General features: G+C 45.0%; 1 long non-coding RNA gene across 2 annotated transcripts in view; it reads right to left on the bottom strand.

The window, feature by feature from the left end:
* LOC106997185 (uncharacterized) overlaps positions 1 to 13,044 on the bottom strand; it is a 53,249-nt gene extending 40,205 nt beyond the window's left edge. The window contains exons 1-4 of one of the 2 annotated variants that reach the window (XR_013414488.1): positions 12,786 to 13,044; positions 12,494 to 12,586; positions 12,072 to 12,254; positions 6,858 to 6,940 (exon numbers count right to left, since the gene is read on the bottom strand). This is a non-coding gene — a long non-coding RNA (uncharacterized LOC106997185). Of the gene's footprint in view, positions 1 to 6,857; positions 6,941 to 12,071; positions 12,255 to 12,493 lie in introns of both variants that reach the window. The other variant, XR_013414487.1, reaches the window with a different exon arrangement.
* Between the last annotated feature and the right edge of the window lie 4,423 nt (positions 13,045 to 17,467).

Genomic DNA, 17,467 nt, shown 5'->3' with positions numbered 1-17,467 from the left:
TTCTGGGACGTGGAATTGCTGAGAAAGTGTTAGCTGTACATTGTTCATCCAGATCCATAGAAAACAGCTTTTACAAGCACAGTCCCAACTTTTGGCAATTTTTGCAAATCATTTGGGTTAAGGTAACATGCAGCTATTGTGTTGGGGTAAGTGTGAGTGTGTGGCTGGATGTGAAATTTTACTGACAACCAAACCACAGCTGGGAAACTTGAAAGTGTTGTCAAGGCTCAGGGAGCTGTCGGTAAACCCAGGTACAGTTTTGGCTCAGTTAAGAGGTAACTCGATCCAAGTTTTGAACAAGATGGAATTATCACCAGCAGGGGCAGATGGATGGGGTAAATCACATGAAATCAGCCTAAACTTATTAAAAGCCGACCGCAAAGCTTCTTCCATTTATGTCCAGTGTTCTAGTTATCTATTGCCGGATAATAAATCACCTGAACGTGTGAGTCAAGAATTCAGGCAGGGCCTGGCTGAGAGATTCTGTTCCACAAAGCATCCACCAAGGTTATTCACAAGTATTCAGCTGGCAGATGGGCTGGTCTGAAGGGTCTGTGATGGCTTCACTCACATGTCAGGCACATTGGTGGACATGGCTAGAAGGCTGGGCTTGATGGGGACTGTTGATCAGAGAACCTATCCATACATGGTCTGTCCAGCCCGGTGGCCTCAGGGCAGTTGGACTTCTTACACAGCAGCTCAGTGCTCCAAAAACAAGTGCACAGTGAACAACCTGGAAGCCACATGGTTTTTTATGACCTGGCTTTGAAATCACACAGAGTCACTTCTGCTGTGCTGCTTGTCCAAGTGGTCACGAGCCCAACCAGATTCAAGGGGAAGGGACTTAGATCCAACCTCTCAGTGGTAGGAGTGTGTAAAAGTACAACATCCAGATTGGGTTAGAAGCAAAGAAGGGGCCAGGCATGGTGGCTCACACCTGTCATCGCAGCACTTGGGAGGCTGAGGTAGCTGGGTCACCTGCAGTCAGGAGTTCAAGACCAGCCTGGCCAACATGGCGAAACCCCGTCTCTACTAAAAATACAAAAAATTAGCCAGGCATAGTGGCAGACACCTGTAATCCCAGCTACTCTGAGGCAGGAGAATCGCTTGAACCCAGGAGGCAGAGGTTGAAGTGAGCTGAGATTGCACCACTGAACTCCAGCCTGGGCAGCAGGAATGAAACTCCATCTTAAAAAAAAAAAAAAGGGGGCCGGGCGCGGTGGCTCAAGCCTGTAATCCCAGCACTTTGGGAGGCCGAGACGGGCGGATCACGAGGTCAGGAGATCGAGACCATCCTGGCTAACATGGTGAAACCCCGTCTCTACTAAAAAATACAAAAAAAAAAAAAAAACAACTAGCCGGGCGAGGTGGCGGGCGCCTGTAGTCCCAGCTACTCGGGAGGCTGAGGCAGGAGAATGGCGTAAACCCGGGAGGCGGAGCTTGCAGTGAGCTGAGATCCGGCCACTGCACTCCAGCCTGGGAGACAGAGCGAAACTCCGCCTCAAAAAAAAAAAAAAAAAAAAGGAAGCAAAGAAGGGAAGCCACAGTTTGCAGGCTTCCTCTGAATCTGAAATTATAGTTGCAGTTGCTTTGTCCAAGGGAAGGAATTCTAAAGGGAGGGATCTGGTTGGGCTAAAATCGTTGGAAAGTCAAACCAAGTCCACACTGGATTCTACAGAAGAGCTCTTGTCCCACTGAGCTCACAGGGACACCCAGGCACCTGCTGCAGCGCCACCCTGCTCTCTGGCCTGTGCTGCCGGCTGCCCACACGGCCTGGCTTCCTGACAGCTCTGCACTCAGCCCTGCCTATCATGATGAAAGCAGCTGAGCAGTGTCTCCCTTGCTCGGGGACGCTGGTCTCCTGGAACTAAGAAAGAGGGAGGAGGCCAATGTGGGAGAGTTTGGTTGATTTGAGCAACATGCAAACCACATGGGGATCAGGAGCCTGAGAAAGAGTGCCTGGTGTTGCTCATCCCATTGAAGGCCTGCAACTGAGGTCAGGCTCCATGGGGCCCTCTCACCAAAGCCTGCATGTCCCAAGGTAAGGCAACTCTGTGAGCCTCAATGCTGACAGTACTGTCCAATCACGGAGAAGAGGAGAATGCCACAGTCTCTCACACATACATGTACCACGGCCTGGCACAGGGTATGTCCTCAGAAGAGTCAACTGAATAAACTCATTGGTTCAATTGAATATGCTTTTCACATAATGTTTGTGCACCTTTCTTTTTTTTTTTTTTTTTTTTTTTTGCATTTACTACATAAGAGATCTAGAAAAGGATGATAGCGGGGGCAGGGAGCTGGTAATGAAAGGAAGAGAGAGAAACGGCCTGATGCTTGGGGAAACAAGCCTCTGGCCTTGAACTATGGCCCAATCTAGTGACTGGAAGTGATCTGACCCTACAGAGAGCCCCTTGGCTAATGAGCTCTTTACTCAGAATGAGTTTGAAATGTTTGATACGATCCTAATTAAACTAATTATTTCCCTCCAAACTTGCAAACTTATATAAATAATAAATAGATGGATAGATGGAATTAACACGTATTGGGAAGGTACTATGTGGCTGACATGTCCTAGGTGCTTTCATATATGCTAATTCATCAATCCTTACAAAACTCCAAGGAATAGATGCATTTATCCTTTTTTTTTTTTTTTTTTTTTGGTCACATATGGAAAAAAACAGAATGAATCAAATACAAGCCCGGATTTATCTCTCTGTCTCTCTCTCTGTCTCTCTCTCTCTGTCTCTCTCTCTCTCTCTCTCTCAAATCCTGTTTTGAACTGCTGCTCTGCCTCTGGGGTGATTGTACAATCTCCACTCACCCCATCACATGGCCTAGAAACCTAGTAATGTGGGCTGCATCCTGACCTCCAGATCAGTCAACAAACAGGTCTCATTCTTTTTTCATCCTCAGCCTTCCTCCATCACTCGCCCTGTGTCAGGGTCCTCAGACTTTCCTCCTTCATTCCTTCATCCTGGGCTATTGAGCCAGCCTCCTGACAAGTCCTCTGTTCTACCCCTGTAGTCCATCCCTCACACTGTAACCAAAGAACGCTGAAACACAGACCTGAGCATAACAAGCCTTTTGCTCATCAAGTATCACTCACTCCCTACAACCCTACAGCCTGCAGAATAAGTGACTAACCCTTAAGCCTGGTGTTCAAGGCTTTCCATGATCTCCTCCTGACTCCTCCTGATCAACATTTCTCATCTCATCTACCACTACTCCCTTTCCCGACGTGTTTGTTTGTTTGTTTGTTTTTGTTTTGTTTCGTTTTTTGCAAACCAGAGTCTACAAAGCTCTGAGCATTGTTCTGGAAGAGGAGAGGAGTTCTACGTAATGATTTTGAAATGTTATGTTTATGTTTCAGTGATAAAGGAAAAAATAGACAAATATGACACTCACTTTGTGATCCTGCCTCATTATTTTAATCTCTGTGTTACTTATACTTGCTTTCACAATCTTTGATGTTATTAACTATTCAGGTGACGGTTTTTAACTTTTAATGCAGAGTTTCTCAAACTGTGGTTGCAGAGCCTCCAAGAGTACAGGGATAGTTGCTCATGGGTTCTCAAGTTCTTCTCTATAGTCCAGCTGTAGTACACTGTACTTGTATGTGGATCAGATCACAAATTTCATTTTAGCCATATCCCTGCTTCATCATCTTTACTTGTGTTCTTCTTTTGGTTTAGAATGCCTTTCCACATTCTACATACTCAGCTTCTACCCAGCCCCATTTCCAAGCTTCTTCATGCATATCACTAGGGATAGCCCTGCTGTAGATCTCCAGATGCAAAGATTCTCTGAGTTGGAATGGGCATTGTAGATCATAGGCTATTGTTCTCATCTTACAGTTAGAAAAACCTAGGCGCAGAAAATGGAAGTAACAAACCAAGTCTAGAATCCAGGCCTCCTGACATCTTATATGGTGTTCTGTTCACATCTTGCAACATGCTGCACACTCCTCTTAAAGTTTTATCATCCATTTTTGCATTGAGTGGCTGGAAGGGCTGCATGCAGAGTAAATCCTTAGCTTCCCTACAACCATAACTGACAGGGCCATAAAACCACAGTAATTACCTGACATGTTCATATGTCTGAAGCACTATAATAGAATATCCCAAGAGATCTGAATGCTGGAAGCACTTTGCATTTTTGCACTGGACAATGGAGGCTGCTCCAATTAATGTCAATCAGACTTACTCACTCCAGAGAAGTCCAAAATTATATGCTGATTTATTGAACTTACCATAATGTTCCAAAATTGATTTTTTAACATTTTTGCAAACTAAGATATTATAGAGAGGCAATATAGCAATTAGTTCAATGTTCTGAACTTAGTAGATACTCAGTAAAGGTGAGCTGAATGAATGGATGCCCCATAGGCTGGGAGCCAAGACACCTGAGTTCCAGTCTCATTCTTCTACTAATAGGCTATGGGGGCTTGGGAAAATTCCCTCACTAAGCTTCAGTCTACTCATCTGTAAAATGAGGTATTTGGAGCAATCCAATTTTATCTTCCTGAGATAAGTCCCTTACAGTCCTAAAATTCTACAATTTTGTGAAAATGATAAATCCATTTATACTATTGGTGTCAAAGGAAAAGAAAAATATTATAATTTATTAACTATTCTAATTTTATGCTCCATTGCTTCTTTCATGCATCATTATAGGTGTTTTCAGAACCATTACATAGTTGAGTTATCATGACTAACTTTTGAGGAAAATACTATTACATTCTGCCTCTACATTTGGGAAAACAAATTTTATTAACTTGAGAAGACTTCAACTTCCAGTCTTGATAGAATTACTACTCTTCTCAGACACTGGGAAATTGCAAAACTGTAATCTGTGAGAGAATGCATCAATGAGGTGAGACCTGAAATAACCCTAGCTTTATGCTTGGAGGCAATTTCCAGTCCACGAGCACAGTCCAGTAGCTTCACTAAGTTAAGGAGACAGAGATCTGTCTACAGACCTGAGGCAGCTAGGAGTTGAGGGTCACAATTTTTGAAAGGAGGGAGACACACAGAAAAATAACACCATAAGTCTACTGAGATATTTTCCTGAGTCTTTGCTGAGTATTCAACTATATGTGTCTAAAGTGAAACTCTACATGACCAGGGAAGATAAATGACAGAAGAGTTGTAAGCTGAACAATCTAAAGCTCTCAAAATGTAAGGCCATCACTGTGCATCACCCAGCCAAAGTGGAGAGTCCTTGGTGATCCCTTGGGACATTCAGTGAAGAGCCCAGATAAATCACACTTGAGTAAAAAGGCTGACTTATTCCTGGAGTGAAGGTTACTCTAGACTCTCCATAGCAAAATGTAAAGCCAGGATTCAAAGATGTCAAACTGATCCATGTGTAACTTAACTGTCTGCTGAAATAAAGCCCAAACAAAGCCAAAACCAAGATTTTTTTTAAAAAAAGAAGACAACAAAGTCCAAATACTTAATGATAGAATATTACAATGTCTGCCATCTAACAAAAAATTACTAGACATATAAAGAAGCAGAAAAATGGTGACCCATAATCAAGAGAAAAATCAGTCAATAGAAACAGACCTATAAATGACAGAGATGATGTACGAGTATTTAAGTGACTTGAAAAGACCCATCAGTAGGGAGTGCAAATTCAAACCCAGGTCTCCCGGCACTTTCATTTAGTGCTCTTTTCATTGCCTGTGCTCACCAGTCTCTCTGTATGTGTGGACATTTATAGGGTTTTACTATGACAATCCCAGTGCAATTTTCCTATGCTTCTGGTCTGCAATTTGGTTACAATGGCTGAGAAGCCTGCAGAGGTAGCCACAGATATGAAACCACAAAGGCCAGTCTCTGATCAGGAATAAGCACTGACCATCCTCATAGACAAAATTTCAACAATGCTGAAACAGAACTCAATTGTGTCTCTTCCCCTTCCCCCACTATAGAACTTTCATGGGAATTACCCCCACTATAGAACTTCCATTACCACGTGGCCACTCCTGGTCACATCTCTGGTCAGAAGGTCTCTCCTCCCCAAGGGCTGCAGCTTAAGGGAACATGAAAATCAGTGTGTGAACAATGGGAGCATGCACCAGGAAACCAGCCCTCAGCTTCAGCCCTGATTGGCAAAAACTTAAGCAAGGGGTAAATGGAAACAGAAAGCATCACAGGAGGCTGTCAGCCTGCAGAAAGGTGCAAGTCCCACTGCCAATGCTGGGAGTATATTCATGTGTGCGCTGCCTACAAGTGTTTGTGAGAGAATAGTGACACAGAGTCACTCCCCAGGCTGGGGGTACAGTTTTCCTCCCTGCAATTTACTACACAAGTTGTTACCAAAGCAAATATCAAAGCCCTGCAATTTGCTAATTATAGGCGGGATCCTGGGCTTGTGGGCCCAATTAACCACTTGTTCCTCATTTTCGGTGTATGACCGGCGGACTGCACCCACAATTACCCACTTGTCTTTTTAACTGCCCTGTGAGCTGGCTGACTCACCTCCAATTCACTCCCACTATCCACTCCAGATGGCCTTTGGTGTCTTTTTGTTTCCAAGCTCCCCCCACTTGACTATTATCTCTCTCTGCATCACAAGCCACTGTCTGGTCACCCAGGCCAAGGCTCCTATAAGAAGTCCTGATCTTACTCCTTGCCTATGCTTGGAGCCTGTAAGGCAGGAAGCAGCTCCTGTTGGTCTGGGCATTTTGCCTAGCTCCTCAAGGAAGCTCAGGAGGCTGTGGCCACATTCAGCCTCTGCTCCCAGACAGACTCCACAAAAGGAGCAAGGAAAATTACAGCTTCTTTGGAGCTGGCCCACTGCCAGGGCTCCTGTCCATGGTCTCCGTCAATGCCTCCCTGGTTCCCTACCTCAGTCCGGCCAAGGCTGGATACCAGGAAACTCATCACCAGTCCTGGAAGAGGACATCCCAATAGCTGCCAGCATTAGCTCTCTGGAAAGACACAAATCAAAAAAGGAGAAAAATCCCTCAGGACCTCCTGCTTCATTAGGCAGACTTCCCGGCAAGCAAAGAATTTCCAGCAAACTTTTTGATGGGTTACTATGTCAATGGTTCCTACCTTTTTTGTGTCACAGACACCTCGGAAAATCTAATGAAAGTTCTGGACCCTCTCCAGTGAGAAATGCTCATATCCGTTCATCCATTTATTTATGTAATCTTTCAGCAAATATTTATGGGGCACCTATGTGCCAGGCACTATTGCAGGGACTCAGAAACATCAGCGGACAAACAGAATTTCCTGCTCTCGTGGAGCTTATATTGTAACAGAGAAAAACAGGCAATAAAAAATGAATGTAATAAATAAGTAAAATACATAATTTGCTAGAAAACAAGTGCTGTGGGCCAGGCATGGTGGTGCACACCTGTAATCCCAGCACTTTGGGAGGCCGAGGCGGACAGATCACTTGAACCCAGGAGTTCGAGACCAGCCTGGACAACATGGCAAAAACCCATCTCTACAAAGAAAAAAAAAAACATACGAAGAATTAGCCAGGCATGGTAGAATGTGCCTATAGTCCCAGCTACCCGGGAGGTTGAGGTAGGAGGATCACTTGAGCCCAGAAGGTTGAGGCCACAGTAAGCCATGATCACTCCACTGTACTCCAGCCTGGGCAACAGAGTGAGACCCTGTCTCGGTGAAGAGTGCTATGGAAAAAGGAGAATTACAACAGGGTAAGAGAGAGACCGGTGGGAATGATGTCACATTTTTAAACAGGATGTGTCAGGGAATCTTCACTGAGAAGTGAATGTGAGCAAAGACCCAAAGAACATAAGAGGTTTCATCATGTGATTAACTGGGGAAAGAGCACAGCAACAAGAGCGTGAACAGCCTGAGGCCATGCCCAGCGTGAATGAAGATAAGCGAAAAGAGCAGAATGGCTGGACCTCGGGAAGTGGGAGGAAAGCTGCCTCAGTGAGAGAGATGAGGTCAGAGGGGCAGAGGTCGGGAGACACATACCACATAGGAATTTTACTGAGTTAAATCTAAAACCATGAGTGGACTTTATGAGCAAAGGGGAAATATGATCTAAGACTTTAGAATGTCTGTCTGAGGCTGCTACGGGAAGCAAAAGATTTAAATGTCAGAAAATGGTAGCCTGGGTCGGGTGCAGTGGCTCACACCTGTAATCCCAGCACTTTGGGAGGCTGAGGTGGGTGGACCACCAGGTCAGGAGTTCAAGACCAGCATGGCTGACATGGTGAAACCCCGTCTCTACTAAGAAATACAAAAATTAGCTGGGTGTGGTGGTGTGGGCCTGTAATCTCAGCTACTCGGGAGGCTGAGGCAGGAGAATCGCTTGAACCCCGGAGACAGAGGTTGCAGTGAGCCTGGATCACGTCACTGCACTCCAAACCTGGCGAGAGAGAAAAAAAAGAATAGAAAATGGTAGCCTGGGCCAGAGCGGTTGCAGTGGAGACCGCTGGAAGGTTGAGTCAAGAGCAGCTCTGCAATGGACGTGGCATGTGTAAGAAAGATGCACACGTAGAATTTCACACACAATTCAGCACTTTAGCAAACCCCTCTGTCCATCCATGGATGCAGGGTCCTTTATCAAATCACAAGGAAAGTGGTGGACCCTAGAAGGGAGAGGGAAGGGACTTCAGTGAGTGGACACGGGGAACCCTAGCTGTATCTACAAGTTTCACTTCTTTTAAATACATAATAAAAATACATTTAAATGAGTATGACAAAAGAGTAACAACTGGTAGTCTAAGTGGTGGATACATGATTGTTATACCATTTCTGTGTATTTCAAGAGATTCATCATTGAAAATGGAACTGCTTATCTCAAGATTTTCCAGATGCCTCCCGTTTGCTTTTTCAATGCATTGAGGGAGAATCAATACAATTGTGCTGGTCAGTCTGTCTGCAACATCTGGTCAGGTGCCTGGGGATGGGAACATTTCATTTCTCTGACTTACTTTCCTTCCCTTTCTTCCAGTGGCTCAGAGTCAAATGTGAGAGAAGACAGGACAAACACAAAAGCCACACTGTACCAAACACAGAGTCTAGAGGAGAAAGAGAGTGACGGTAACTGGGAAGACCTGGGAAGGTCTCCTGGCAGAGGCGGCCTTTAAGCAGAGTCCAGGAGAACCGGCCAACTGGGACACGCAGGGAGAGACAGCGGGTTCTGCTGGAGGCCACTGCTCTAACAAAGGCACAGTGGGGAGCAAGCTAGGGCCCCAGCACCCACTCCACAATGGCCCATTTTAAGGGGAACAGGCAGGGGATTTCTTTGTCTCTGCTACTGAATCAGAGACCAGACTAGATCTGAGGTGCTTTTCAGAAGCCTGAAGTCACCCCAGTGGGTTCAATGTGGTAGAAAAGCTTGGTTCTGGGCCTGCAGCAAGCTGTAACCTGCAGATGAGAATGACTTTGAGGCCCCCAGAGATTAGGGCTACGGAGGCAGGACAGAGTCCCTTTGCAGACCTGAGTGAAGATCTCCCCAGGGGGCTCCCCAGCCAACTGAGCCACCTCAGGATCGGGCCCCTAGACAGCACATTTCTCACAATCTGAGCCTGGGGGAAGGTCCCCTGCTGCCCACATTTTGCAAAAACTTGCGCCATGTCACAGTTCTGATTAAGTGCCAAGAGAACTATTTCCCAGGCCACAGCTTTAACAAGGCCATGCTTCCTAATTACTAGTTTTCTCCTAATTAAATAAAAAAGGGGGGGAGGTAACCAGTGATTACCCCACCTTCTAATACCACCTTCCATTTATATGCGTCTCTCTTCAGAGAAGCTCAAAGTGCTTTGTATATTATTGTATATTTTCCCCTCATAACATCCTTGAGATTCCTAGGGGTGCTTATTATCATACCATTTTACAGCTGGGAAAAGAGGTGCTGGCTGAGGTTAAGCAAAGTGTCCAAGTGCCCTCACTAGCGATGATCAGCATTCTGAAGCTCTTTAAGAAACCCCTGTACATTTAGAAATAAAGTCATCTCCCGGGAGATAAACCAGGCTAAAGCAACACATACATAATAATTATTTATTGCAAACTTTACAATAGTAATTAACACTGTGTAATTCTCACAACAATCCTGTAAAACAGATACTATTACACTCATCTTACCGTGAGGACAATGAGATTCAGAGAGGTAAAGTTAGTTGCCTAGAGTTGCGTAATAATATTAGGTTAGCGCAAAAGTCATCGCGTTTTGGCATTACTTTCAATGGCAAAAACCATGATTACTTTTGCACCAACCTAATAATAGTTGTGACAATAGTAAAAGCAGAAACTAATATTTATTGAGCACTTGCCATGGGCCAGGCATTTTAGACTTTTTTGCTAACTCATTTAAGTTCTTACAACACCTTTTGAAGTAGGTATTAGTATTATCACCATTTTGCTGATGACAAGACTGAAGCACAGAAAAGTTAAGTAACTTGCCCAAGGTCACACAGCAAGTAAGTGGCAGAGCCCTACAGGAACCCACAAAGGGTCTCACCATACCAGTTTATCCGCCTGAAGAAATATTGTACTCTGAAGGTTGGCCTGGGGACACTCAGACAGTCAGGGTGATGCAGGGGTACCTCCAGGACACCCTGTGGGTGTATTTCCCTTTTTTTTTTTTTTTTTTTTTTTTTTTTTTTTTTGTGAGACAGAGTCTCGCTCTGTTGCCAGGCTGGAGTGCAGTGGCACAATCTCAGTTCACTGCAACCTCTGCCTTTCGGGTTCAAACGATTCTCCTGCCTCAGCCTCCCAAGTAGCTCGGACTACAGGCGTGTGCCACCCGGCCCAGCTAACTTTTGTATTTTTAGTGGAGACAGGGTTTCACCATGTCGGCCAGGATGGTCTCGATCTCTTGACCTCGTGATCCGCCCACCTCGGCTTCCCAAAGTGCTGGGATTACAGGCGTGAGCCACCGCGCCCGGCCTGGGTGCATTTTCAGTACTCCTGCTGTGTGCTGTGTGGGTGGGTACTGAGTGGGCGACGGGAGGGACACCAAGCTTTTCCTGCCTGACTCAGGCAACTGTGCTGGGTACTCTTCGCTGACATAAAATGGCACTGTAGGAGCTGTTAGCTCAAAGGTAATGGAACCCAAGAGTAAGAATTAGCCAAGGGAGACATTCAGACCAGCGGGAAGCGAACCTGGTGTGGCGCGTGTTTGGGGGAGGGTACACATCTTGCTCTTCCATATGCCAGAGAAGGGAGCTCTCAAACCATCCTAGAACTTTGGTCTTCACTGCTCTCTCCCCAGAAGCATCCTCTAAGGACTCATTCTGTGCTCATACCTCCATCCGGGGGAACAAACTAGAAAGGGACAAATTCTGACTCCTTGCCAGTCTAGCCAAACTTGTTCATCAACAGATTGGCCTACTGGATGCAGACTTCACCGTTTCGGGACAGGAGTTCCCCCAAGTGCCTGGCATACTTCCTAGGGGCATCGAAGGCAAGACCTGGCCCCTGCCTCAGCCCTGGTGCCATGGGTCCCTCTCTTTCTCACACCTCTCTCCTCTCTCTTCAGACCCACCCTGGGAGCCAACCGCCTGCCGTCAGCATCTCCTGTCCCTGCTTGCCCTGTCCCTTTCCAACAGGCAATAGATCAGATTGCCAGGGAGCCCCTCCTGAGAATGGCAGCATGAGAATTAACAAGCTGCCAGCACGTGTCCAAAATGGGCAGCAGGTACTTAGTTCCTGGTGAGTGCTGGGTGTGCCACCCCGGGGTCCCAGCACTTTCTGACCAAAACAGAGCATTTAAGAATGTCCTGGCTGGGCGCGATGGCTCATGCCTGTATCCCAGCACTTCGGGAGGCCGAGGCGGGCAGATCACCTGAGGTTGGGAGTTTGAGACCAGCCTCACCAACATGGAGAAACCCTGTCTCTACTAAAAATACAAAAAAAATTAGCCGAGCGTGGTGGTGCATGTCTGTAATCCCAGCTACTGGGGAGGCTGAGGCAGGAGAATCACTTGAACCGGGGAGGCAGAGGTTGTGGTGAGCCAAGATCGCGCCACTGCACTCCAGCCTGGGCAACAAGAGCAAAACTCCATCTCAAAAAAAAAAAAAAAAAAAAAAAAGAGAGAGAGAGAGAGAGAAAGAAAAAAGAAGTCCTCACCTGCCATGTCTGACTTCCAAATTTCCCAGCGTTTCCTTCTCCACTTTGTTGAGATTTGTTGCTTGCAATGGTTAGGAGCACTGACTCTGGAGTAAGACCGCCTAAATGTAAACCCAGCCCAACCATGTGCAAGCTGTGTGATTCTGAAGAAGTTATTAAACCTCTCCTGGCCTTCTTTGGTGCCTGTAAAGCAGAAATAATAATTCCTATGTCATACAATTGTGATAATTAAATGAGTTTTTACATTTAAGTGATTAGAACCGTGCTTAGCACAGAGGAAGCACTCAAAAGTTAACTACTATTAGTGATGTCTAAACTTTTTTCCCCGGGGAAGGATCAATTCACTTGCTGGAGTCAAGTTCAACTTTGCACTCCAGTCCTTCAGGCAGGTAGAGGCAACTGAATCACGTGAAAACTGTTACCGCTTTGGAGGAGGGAGGAACATCAGGAAGAAGATTTAGCCCTTAGAGATGTAAGGGCTTAAAGAGTCTCAGTCCCTGTTGACCACATAACATCTGCAAAAAGGAAAAAAGAAGGAAAGCGCGCTGAAGGACCCATCCCGGGAGGAGGATGAGCCACGCTCCCTCCAGCCTCCCCAGAGGTGCATTCCTTAGATTCCCGCCCCGGCCCCAGCCCCAGCATCAGCTCGGGTTCCTCTGCAGACGCTCAGCCCCTTCGGAAATGTAAAACCCGGGAAGCGAAAGCCGCGGCGACCTCCGAGAGCCTCTCAGGCACGCGGCCTCTCTCCCCACCGGCAGCGCCTGGAAATACCACAGGCCTAGCCAAAGATGGAGCTGTTTTGTTGGGAGCTCGGGTTTCCCCCGCCGCGAGGCTGAGCCGGTGGCGCAGCTGCTCAAAGGTCACGCCCGAGACACGTCCGCACAAGCCCCGGTGGCGGGGCGGGCAGCGGGGAGAGAAGGTGGGGAGTGGGCGGGGGGCGGGGGCAGGGGGAGGGGCGCCACCTTCTCCAGGGCCCTGCGGAGCCGCCTCCCGTCTTCATCTCGCAAGCATCCAACGCGGGGAGGTGGCTGTCCTCTCCCTACTAGGATTTTATTTTTGCAAAACAAAAGGGATGCCAAAAAAGAAAAGGCTCCTAAATGAAAAGAAAATGCTTCTTTAAAAATGCTAATTGTGAGCTTTTTATTATTGTTTTGGAATTTCAACTGATGGCTGAAAGAGAAAATCTAAATTTGGCCACAGGAAACCTGGAGCCAGTTAACCTTGAGAAGTTAGTCTTCATTTTCTATTAAGTAAAATATTTGGGTTTGAATGCTTAGAGCCCTCTGCTTATAAAAATAGAGGCACTGAACAGTTTAACCACCTGTGTTTTCCTTGGATCGCATATTTTCCACAGTAAACAAGAAAACACAGATTGGAAATCCATTCATTCCTTCATAAGATGAGCTTCAGTTGGGGTTTATTTGTGTTTTCAATCAATGGAAACCAAAAACAGCCTTTGCAGGGTTATGATATTTCGTGCAAAGAAGCTCCAAGAAGCTCTTTTTATCCCCTCTGCAGCTATTTCTACATAAATCCCAAGATTTTTTGTTAATGCAGTTAATAATTATAATCCCGTTTGGTTTTCCAAGCACATACTACATGCTTTACCTGCTGTCATCTCATTTGTGATAACACTTGGGGAGTAGTTATTCTTAATTCTTATTTGCCAGATAAGAAGACAGGCTTAGAAAAAATAAGCAGTAGCTAATAAGAGACACAGCCTTTACATCTGAGAGCTACAAAGCTGTGCTGATAACACCACCATAAACCATTTCCACTGTTTAAATATTACTAAATAAATAGATGGTTAGATACATAGACAGGAGTTGTTCTTTCAGTTCTCAAGGTTGCTCTTTAGGGGAGAGGCATACAGTGAAAAGTACTTTCTGGCCAGGATAATACTATATAGCATCACTAAGCCTCTGAGCCTCAGTTTCCCTCCTCCAAAATGAGACATATATTTAAGGCATATATCCAGCTCTGATATCCAGAGACTGACTCTAAATGAAAAGCTTAGGCTCAGGCTGGGCGTGGTGGCTCATGCCTGTAATCCCAGCACTCTGGAAGGCCAAGGCAGGTGGATCATCTGAGGTCAGGAATTTGAGACCAGCCTGGCCAACATGGTGAAACCCCGTTTCTACTAAAAATACAAAAATTAGCTGGGCATAGTGGTGGGCGCCTATAATCCCAGCTACTCAGGAGGCTGAGGTGGGAGAATCGCTTGAACCTGGGAGGCAGAGGTTGCAGTGAGCCGAGATCGCACCATTGCACTCCAGCCTAGGTGACAAGAGCAAAACTCCATCTAACAAAAAAAAAAATGCTTAGGCTCTTTGGCCTGTCACTGGCATGGCATAGTATTAATCACCCCTTTCCTGACTCCCTGGTTCCATTCATCTAATTCTGTGGTTCTCAACATTAAAATCTCCTGGAGGAGCTTTTAAAAATACAGATGCCCAGGCCTCACAGCCAGAGATTGTGCTTTAATTGGCTTGAAGTATGGCCCAGGCCTCAGTATTTTTCAAAAGCTCCCCAGGTGGATGCATAGCCAGGGCTGAATATTGACCTAACCTAGTGAACGACTCCAATTTCATCCACCCCAGTTGTGCTTTTATAAATGTAGTTACCATAACTGGAATTCCTTTTAATAAAATCCAGTAAGACTAGCGCTACCAGAGTCAATCTCAAAACAGATGTGAGCTTTCACTTATTTAATTGTATATTTTGTTTAAATAAGTTAAGGTGTCTCACCAAAGCTTCGAAATGCTGTAAGAAAGAGCGTGGTGGGTGTGTGTGTGTGTTGCTGCTGATCCTTTCCTAAGGGACAGAGACAGAATAGTACTATAATAACCAGAAGGTTCTAGGTCAATCTGATCCAATAATTGATTGGCCAAGTGAAAGAAATCACATGAAATATTTACTTAACCCAGGGATAATACCCGTTCTTTGGAACTGGCTTGTGTTAGACCTAGCCTAAGAGACTGATCTGAGCTGGAGGTGGTGGAAGTATGAAAGTCAGGATAAGAGGTCAGGCCGGAGCCATTTGAATCCCCAATGGCTCTAGGCTATTTTGTGTACGATTAGTCTCTCATGTTGGCATCTATGAGAGATGTCAGACTTTCCCAGGCACTCCATCTAAATGTGATCCAATGACATCAGTACTCAGGGAAAGCCCACTCTTATCAATCAAAAAAGATTTAGTTTTCCTTTATAGAAGGATCTACTGATTTCTTGATATACAGAAGAAATCTACAGTTTGTTTTGTAAGTAAATGCCTATAATATTTTAAATATTCATTAAACTTGAGCTTCTGCTTTGCTAGTTTGCATGAACCTACGAGACCCATCTCCCCACTACCACATCATGCACACACATGCCTCACATACACACTGCACTGAAGTCTTGGGTTTTACATATGCATATACATGTACTCATACACACACACCCACACACACAGTGTCATGTGGTGCATAACACCGTTTCAGTCAACGATGAACTTCATATATGATGACAGTCCCATAAGATTGTAACACCATATTTTTAGTGTACCTTTTCTATGTTTACATATGTTAAGATACACAAATACTTACCATTGAGTTATAAGTGTCTGTAGCATTCAGTAGATGACATGCTGTACAAGTTTGTGGCCTGGGAGCAATAGGCTATACCATATAGCCTAGGTGTGTAGTAGGCCATACCATCTAGGTATGTGTAAGTGCCCTCTACGGTGTGTTCACACAACGATGAAATCACCTAACAACACATTTCCCCAGGATGTATCCCCATCCTTAAGTGGTACATGACCATGTATATAAATGGAAGCGAGTATGTAGTTTCACTCAACCTCTGGTGACATGTTTAAGGTGGATGAAACGCCACCTTTGGTGTTAGTTGACACTGTGGTCAGAACAGTGATTTCTCCAAACATCTTTGGTATGGACTGATATTCAAACAGGTCAAGCAACACTGGGGACCTTTGGCCTTTACCTGTTACTCATAAATAATTTCAACCATACAAAACAGACAAAAGATTCTACTTAATGACTTAATGTAAAAATGCATGAAATTGCTTGCATGTTAAACTGCTGCGTTTCCCCTTGGCCATAGAAAGATTAACATTTCTGTTTGGGGAATGGTTTTGATCTTGCCTTCCAGCCACAGTATTTACATTCCAGTAAAGTTCATCTGGATTAGTTAATATTCACATGAATGAATATGCAGCCCCACATCATGTTCTTAAATAAAATTAACATCCAAAGAAGGCGGGGGGACTTATTCTAATAAACTAAAGATGAAAATCACAGAAAGATGCAGAAATACTCTCTAATGTAAATGTCCATGATAAACTCTGGGCCAAAAAAAAAATCATCTGAGGACTAAACCAAGACAGGAATATACTGATGAAAGTGTGCCTAAAGGAAGAAACAGGGAAACCATCTTGTCAACCCAAATACATTGCCCTGCATAGATCAAAGATGGGTCTGTGCTTTAAAAAATTAAATTAAAAAAAAATCAGCCTAGATAAGAGAAAGGACTCTTTAGTATCAGGGAAGTTGTCATTTCTTGTGTGAAATACAGGTATCAGATCACAAATGCCGGCTTGAAAAAAGGAGCTAATGGTATAGTTTCCAGAGCAGGAAGTGTTTTCTGTCCCCACCCCCTCGCCTTTCTCTTTTCTATAACGATATGTAGTCTGAGTTTGAGGGGAGAAGTAACCTAATGAAAATGTTTTTGCTAATTTCTAAGGCATTAGAAAATTTCTGTCTAATCCGATAAACATGTACTGAGTGCTTTCTACGTACCAGGCAGTCACCGGACTAAGCATAAAGGTTCCAAGATGGGTGAGACCCAGTGACCTTCCTCAAGAAGCCCCAGCGGGGGATATAGCTTATACTGAAGATTCATCTGAGGTATTAGTGCAACCAGTTTCACAGCTGATAAATTCAGTTGCTCACAACCTGAGGCTGGGGGGTGGGAGGGAATGAGCAAGAGGTTTGGCAGTCACTTGAACATGCCACCAGCTTTGAACTCTAGCCAATTTTTATGGCTAACGTTAGAAATTAACCCAATATGATCATCATTTCAAATCCAACAAAAGGTTCCTCAGAGCCAGCCCTGGGCAAGGATTCATGGGAGGTGCTACGGAGGGTGGAGAGATGAATAAATGAGGGTCCCCCCTACTCCAGAGTTTCCAATCAAGTTTCCAGATAAGAAGGAAACCCAATAAGTAATGTCAAGGACATCCTATCGCATATGGCAGGGAAAGATGTAATTGGTTCTCTCCAAGAGAAACTACGGTGTGGAAGAATAATGGTTTTGAAACGCTGTGGAAGAATAATGCCTTAAAAGCACAGTAGGTCAAAATGCCAGAATGACAAATTAGCTTTGCTAACCACTTG

The sequence above is a fragment of the Macaca mulatta genome, chromosome 2 (genome assembly GCF_049350105.2).
Source record: "Macaca mulatta isolate MMU2019108-1 chromosome 2, T2T-MMU8v2.0, whole genome shotgun sequence".
Classification (NCBI taxonomy): Eukaryota; Metazoa; Chordata; class Mammalia; order Primates; family Cercopithecidae; genus Macaca; species Macaca mulatta.
This window is presented reverse-complemented; position numbering and strand designations above follow the sequence as displayed.